This window comes from Heptranchias perlo, unplaced genomic scaffold (assembly GCF_035084215.1).
Source record: "Heptranchias perlo isolate sHepPer1 unplaced genomic scaffold, sHepPer1.hap1 HAP1_SCAFFOLD_331, whole genome shotgun sequence".
NCBI classification, from domain to species: domain Eukaryota; kingdom Metazoa; phylum Chordata; class Chondrichthyes; order Hexanchiformes; family Hexanchidae; genus Heptranchias; species Heptranchias perlo.
In genome coordinates this window covers 145001-152500 of record NW_027139343.1, presented here as the reverse complement: position 1 = coordinate 152500, position 7500 = coordinate 145001, and positions in this window count along the sequence as shown.

Here is a 7500-nt window from a genome sequence, read left to right as displayed (position 1 = left end):
AAGGCTGCGCACCGCTTTCCGCCTGCTAACTCGGCGTCCGTGAGACCGACCGACTTCGCTTTACCGCCGGAGCTAGAGTGGGGCAAGGGGCACGGTTGGGTACCGGAACGATCACGTTCGCACACCGGGAAGTCGAGTGCCGGGTCTCGAAACGGAGCCGGGTCGGCCCAATTTAAAACGGAGAATAGAGTGCTGCCCTCTGCGGGTGAAAACCTGGAAGTACGTTGGTTAATGATTTCCAGTTCACCCCGCTTGGTCAGGCCCACTCGGAGGCGGATAACTCCGGAACGCCGAGGCCGATTTCCTCCGGGTATGGCTCGTTGCGTGCGGCAGGAGGCGGCGCAGCGTACGGTACCGAGCACTCGGAGATGCGGTGCTGCCCGCCGGAGTGACAGCGAAAGGCTGCGCACACGCTTTCCGCCTGGTAACTCGGCGTCCGTGAGACCGACCGACTCCGCTTTAGCACCGGAGCTAGAGTGGGGCAAGGGGCACCGAAGGGTACCGGAACGATCACGTTCGCATACCGGGAAGTCGAGTGACGGGCCGCTGAAAGCGAGCAGGGTGCCACCGCTCGGGGCCCCGGTTTGTCCGTCCCACCCGGAGGCCCATATCTCCGGAAGGCACAGGCCGATTTCCTCCGGGTATGGCTCGTTGTGTGCGGCCGGACCAGGCGCAGCGGACGGTACCGAGCACTGGGAGGTGCGATGCTGCCCGCCGGAGTGACAGCGAAAGGCTGCGCACCGCTTTCCGCCTGCTAACTCGGCGTCCGTGAGACCGACCGACTCCGCTTTACCGCCGGAGCTAGAGTGGGGCAAGGGGCACGGTTGAGTACCGGAAGGATGACGTTCGCACACCGGGAAGTCGACTAGCGGGCCGCCGAAAGCGAGCTCGGGGCCCCGGTTTGTCCGTCCCACCCGGAGGCCCATATCTCCGGAAGGCACAGGCCGATTTCCACCGGGTATGGCTCGTTGTGTGCGGCCGGACCAGGCGCAGCGGACGGTACCGAGCACTCGGAGGTCGGGCGCTGCCCGCCGGAGGTACAGCGAAAGGCTGCAAACCACTTTCCGCCGCCTCCCTCCGCGGGCGTGAGACCGACGGTCGTCGGGTTTAGTTCCGCGGCTAGAGCAGGACGAGGGGCAGCGAACGGTACCGGAACGAACCCGGTCGCACACCGGGAAGTCGAGTGCCGGGTCTCGAAACGGAGCCGGGTCGGCCCAGTTTAAAACGGAGAAGAGAGTGCTGCCCTCTGCGGGTGAAAACATGGAAGTACGTTGGTTAATGATTTCCAGTTCACCCCGCTTGGTCAGGCCCACTCGGAGGCGGATAACTCCGGAACGCCGAGGCCGATTTCCTCCGGGTATGGCTCGTTGCGTGCGGCAGGAGGAGGCGCAGCGTTCGGTACCGAGCACTCGGAGGTGCGGTGCTGCCCGCCGGAGTGACAGCGAAAGGCTGCGCACCCCTTTCCGCCTGCTAACTCGGCGTCCGTGAGACCGACCGACTCCGCTTTAGCACCGGAGCTAGAGTGGGGCAAGGGGCACCGAAGGGTACCGGAACGATGACGTTCGCACACCGGGAAGTCGAGTGCCGGGCCGCCGAAAGCGAGCAGGGTGCCACCGCTCGGGGCCCCGGTTTGTCCGTCCCACCCGGAGGCCCATATCTCCGGAAGGCACAGGCCGATTTCCTCCGGGTATGGCTCGTTGTGTGCGGCCGGACCAGGCGCAGCGGACGGTACCGAGCACTCGGAGGTCGGGCGCTGCCCGCCGGAGGTACAGCGAAAGGCTGCAAACCACTTTCCGCCGCCTCCCTCCGCGGGCGTGAGACCGACGGTCGTCGGGTTTAGTTCCGCGGCTAGAGCAGGACGAGGGGCAGCGAACGGTACCGGAACGAACCCGGTCGCACACCGGGAAGTCGAGTGCCGGGTCTCGAAACGGAGCCGGGTCGGCCCAGTTTAAAACGGAGAAGAGAGTGCTGCCCTCTGCGGGTGAAAACATGGAAGTACGTTGGTTAATGATTTCCAGTTCACCCCGCTTGGTCAGGCCCACTCGGAGGCGGATAACTCCGGAACGCCGAGGCCGATTTCCTCCGGGTATGGCTCGTTGCGTGCGGCAGGAGGAGGCGCAGCGTTCGGTACCGAGCACTCGGAGGTGCGGTGCTGCCCGCCGGAGTGACAGCGAAAGGCTGCGCACCCCTTTCCGCCTGCTAACTCGGCGTCCGTGAGACCGACCGACTCCGCTTTAGCACCGGAGCTAGAGTGGGGCAAGGGGCACCGAAGGGTACCGGAACGATGACGTTCGCACACCGGGAAGTCGAGTGCCGGGCCGCCGAAAGCGAGCAGGGTGCCACCGCTCGGGGCCCCGGTTTGTCCGTCCCACCCGGAGGCCCATATCTCCGGAAGGCACAGGCCGATTTCCTCCGGGTATGGCTCGTTGCGTGCGGCCGGACCAGGCGCAGCGGACGGTACCGAGCACTCGGAGGTCGGGCGCTGCCCGCCGGAGGTACAGCGAAAGGCTGCAAACCACTTTCCGCCGCCTCCCTCCGCGGGCGTGAGACCGACGGTCGTCGGGTTTGTTTCCGCGGCTAGAGCAGGACGAGGGGCAGCGAACGGTACCGGAAGGAACCCGGTCGCACACCGGGAAGTCGACTAGCGGGCCGCCGAAAGCGAGCACGGGGCCCCGGTTTGTCCGTCCCACCCGGAGGCCCATATCTCTGGAAGGCACAGGCCGATTTCCACCGGGTATGGCTCGTTGTGTGCGGCAGGACCAGGCGCAGCGGACGGTACCGAGCACTCGGAGGTCGGGCGCTGCCCGCCGGAGGTACAGCGAAAGGCTGCAAACCACTTTCCGCCACCTCCCTCCGCGGGCGTGAGACCGACGGTCGTCGGGTTTGTCTCCGCGGCTAGAGCAGGACGAGGGGCAGCGAACGGTACCGGAACGAACCCGGTCGCACACCGGGAAGTCGACCAGCGGGCCGCCGAAAGCGTGCTCGGGTCCCCGGTTTGTCTGTCCCACCCGGAGGCTGATATCTGAGGAAGTCCGAGGCCGATTTCCTCCGGCTAACTCGGCGGGCAATGTGTCCCCCCCCCACCATCTTCGGCTGATTACCGTGGCTGGACCGGATCAAGGAGCAACGGAACCGTGCCAGAACGACGTCGGTCGGACGGCGTGAACTGATAGTGCCGAGGCCGGAAACCGAGCCGGAAATGTGCACCGATTTATTGGTCCCACTCGCAGGCCCATATCTCCGGAAGGCCGAGGCCGATTTCCTCCGGGTATGGTTCGCTGCGTGCAGCCGGAAGGGGAGCAGCGGACGGCACTGAGCAGCCGGAGGTGCGGCGCTGCCCGCCGGAGCTGCAAGCGAAAGGCTGCGCACCGCTTTCCGCTGGCTAACTCGGCGGCCGTCAGGCCGACCGACTCCGCTTCAGCACGGGAGCTGGAGTCGGGCAAGGGGCACCGAAGGGTACCGGAAGGATCACGTTCGGACACCGGGAAGTCGAGTGCCGGGCCGCCGAAAGCGAGCTCGGGGCCCCGGTTTGTCCGTCCCACCCGGAGGCCCATATCTCGAGAAGGCACAGGCCGATTTCCTCCGGGTTTGGCTCGCTGCGTGCGGCCGGACGAGGCGCAGCGAACGGTACCGAGCACTCGGAGGTGCGGCGCTGCCCGCCGGAGGTACAGCGAAAGGCTGCAAACCGCTTTCCGCCTCCTCTCCCCTCGGGCGTGAGACCGACGGTCGTCTGGTTTGCTTCCGCGGCAAGAGCAGGACGAGGGGCACCGAGCGGTACCAGAACGAACCCGGTCGCACACCGGGATGTCGAGTGCCCGGCCCAAACCCGCTACCCCCCCCCCCACCCGAAAGCGAGCCACGGTTTGTGGATTAAAAGTGAAGCGGCAAAGATTTGTAAAACAGCGTGAAATGATGAACCAGAAGCCCAAAGTAATGGTGGGAATAAAAGTTCCGAAATGTGAAATGGTGAACCAGAAGTTGTGTGAACTGTTTAACCCAAAGTGGCAAAAATGGATTAAAAGGGGTGAAATGATCGACCGCAAAGCAGGGCAAGCATTAAACAAAAGCAGCAGCATTTTTTAAAAAGGGACAAATGGTTTACCAGAATCCCAAAAGAATGCTCAGAGACTTAAGTGCCAAAGGGGAAATGGTTAACCAGTAGCTGGGTGAACTGTTTAACCAAAAGTGGGAAAAAGGATTAAAAGGGGTGAAATGATTAACCAGAAGGCGAAAGCAATGTGCCGCGTCAAAGTCCTAAAGGGGAAAAGGTTGACCATAAAGCAGGGAAATGATTAAACCAAAGCAGAAAAATTCAGTAAAAAGGGGCAAATGGTTAACCAGAAGTTGGGTGAACTGCTTAACCAAAAGTGGGAAAGAGGATTAAAAGGGGAGAAATGTTGAACCAGATGTCGAAAACAATGCGCGGCGATGAAGTCTGAAAGAGGAAAAGGTTGACCGCAAAGCAGGGAAAGGATTAAACAGAAGCAGCAATATCTTTTAAAAAGGGACAAATGGTGAACCAGAATCCCAAAAGAATGCTCAGAGACTTAAGTCCCAAAGGGGCAAATGGTTAACCAGAAGCTGGGTGAACTGTTTAACCAAAAGTGGGAAAAAGGATTAAAAGGGGTGAAATGATTAACCAGAAGGCGAAAGCAAAGTGCGGCGGCGAAGTCCTAAAGGAGAAAAGGTTGACCAGAAAGCAGGGAAACGATTAAACAAAAGCGGCAACATTTTTTAAAAAGTGGCAAATGGTTAACCAGAATCCCAAAATAATGCTCAGAGACTTAAGTCCCAAAGGGGCAAATGGTTAACCAGAAGCTGGGTGAACTGTTTAACCAAAAGTGGGAAAAAGGATTAAAATGTTGTGAAATGATTAACCAGAAGGCGAAAGCAAAGTGCGGCGGCGAAGTCCTAAAGGGGAAAAGGTTGACCATAAAGCAGGGAAATGATTAAACAAAAGCAGAAAAATTCAGTAAGAAGGGGCAAATGGTTAACCAGAAGCTGGTTGAACTGCTTAACCAAAAGTGGCAAAAAGGATTGAAAGGGGAGAAATGTTTAACCGGATGTCGTAAACAAGGTGCGGCGATGAAGTCGGAAAGAGGAAAAGGTTGACCAGAAAGCAGGGAAAGCATTAAACAAAAGCAGCAACATTTTTTAAAAAGTGGCAAATGGTTAACCAGAATCCCAAAAGAATGCTCAGAGACTTAAGTCCCAAAGGGGAAATGGTGAACCAGAAGCTGGGTGAACTGGTGAACCAAAAGTGGGAAAAAGGATTAAAAGGGGAGAAATGTTTAACCAGAAGGCAAAAGCAAAGTGCGGCGGCGAAGTCCAAAAGGGGAAAAGGTTGACAAGAAAGCAGGGAAATGATTAAACCAAAGCGGAAAAATTCAGTAAAATGGGGCAAATGGTTAACCAGAAGCTGGGTGAAATGGTTAACCAAAAGTGGCAAAAAAAGATTTAAAGGGGAAAAATGATTAACCAGAAGTCGACAACAATGCGCGGCGATGAAGTCTGAAAGGGGAAAAGGTTGACCACATAGCAGGGAAACGATTAAACAAAAGCGGCAAAATTTTTAAAAAAGTGGCAAATGATTAACCAGAATCCCAAAAGAATGCTCAGGGACTAAGTCCCAAAGGGGAAATGGTTAACCAGAAGCTGGGGGAAATGGTTAACCAAAAGTTGCAAAAATGATTAAAAGGGGTGAAATGATCAACCAGAAGTCGAAAATTATGTGCGGCGGTGAAGTCTGAAAGAGGGAAAGGTTGACCAGAAAGCATTAAACAAAAGTGGCAACATTTTAAAAAAATTGGCAAATGGTTAACCAGAATCCCAAAAGAATGCTCAGAGACTAAGTCCCAAAGGGGAAATGGTTAACCAGAAGCTGGGGGAAATGGTTAACCAAAAGTTGCAAAAATGATTAAAAGGGGTGAAATGATTAACCAGGAGGCTAAAGCAATGTGCTGCGGTGAAGTCCTAAAGGGGAAAAGGTTGACCAGAAAGCAGGGAAAGCATTAAACAAAAGCGGCAACATTTTTTAAAAAGTGGCAAATGATTAACCAGAATCCCAAAAGAATGCTCAGAGACCAAGTCCCAAAGGGGAAATGGTTAACCAGAAGCTGGGGGAAATGGTTAACCAAAAGTTGCAAAAATGATTAAAAGGGGTGAAATGATTAACCAGGAGGCTGAAGCAATGTGCCGCGGTGAAGTCCTAAAGGGGAAAAGGTTGACCACAAAGCAGGGAAAGCATTAAACAAAAGCGGCAACATTTTTAAAAAAGTGGCAAATGATTAACCAGAATCCCAAAAGAATGCTCAGAGACTAAGTCCCAAAGGGGAAATGGTTAACCAGAAGCTGGGGGAAATGGTTAACCAAAAGTTGCAAAAATGATTAAAAGGGGTGAAATGATTAACCAGGAGGCTAAAGCAATGTGCCGCGGTGAAGTCTGAAAGAGGGAAAGGTTGACCAGAAAGCATTAAACAAAAGTGGCAACATTTTTAAAAAATTGGCAAATGATTAACCAGAATCCCAAAAGAATGCTCAGAGACTAAGTCCCAAAGGGGAAATGGTTAACCAGAAGCTGGGGGAAATGGTTAACCAAAAGTTGCAAAAATGATTAAAAGGGGTGAAATGATTAACCAGGAGGCTGAAGCAATGTGCCGCGGTGAAGTCTGAAAGAGGGAAAGGTTGACCAGAAAGCATTAAACAAAAGTGGCAACATTTTTAAAAAAGTGGCAAATGATTAACCAGAATCCCAAAAGAATGCTCAGAGACCAAGTCCCAAAGGGGAAATGGTTAACCAGAAGCTGGGGGAAATGGTTAACCAAAAGTTGCAAAAATGATTAAAAGGGGTGAAATGATTAACCAGGAGGCTGAAGCAATGTGCCGCGGTGAAGTCTGAAAGAGGGAAAGGTTGACCAGAAAGCATTAAACAAAAGTGGCAACATTTTTTAAAAATTGGCAAATGATTAACCAGAATCCCAAAAGAATGCTCAGAGACCAAGTCCCAAAGGGGAAATGGTTAACCAGAAGCTGGGGGAAATGGTTAACCAAAAGTTGCAAAAATGATTAAAAGGGGTGAAATGATTAACCAGGAGGCTGAAGCAATGTGCCGCGGTGAAGTCTGAAAGAGGGAAAGGTTGACCAGAAAGCATTAAACAAAAGTGGCAACATTTTTTAAAAATTGGCAAATGGTTAACCAGAATCCCAAAAGAATGCTCACAGACTAAGTCCCAAAGGGGAAATGGTTAACCAGAAGCTGGGTGAAATGGTTAACCAAAAGTTACAAAAATGATTAAAAGGGGTGAAATGATCAACCAGAAGTCGAAAACAATGTGCGGCGATGAAGTCCTAAGGTGGAAAAGTTACCCAGAAGGCAGGGAAATGATCAAACGAAAGCAGCCAAAAAATTATTAAAAGAGGGGAACTGATGAACCAAAAGATGAGAAACGGCCCGCAGAGACTAAGTCCAAAACGGGAACTGGTGAACCGGAAATGATTAAC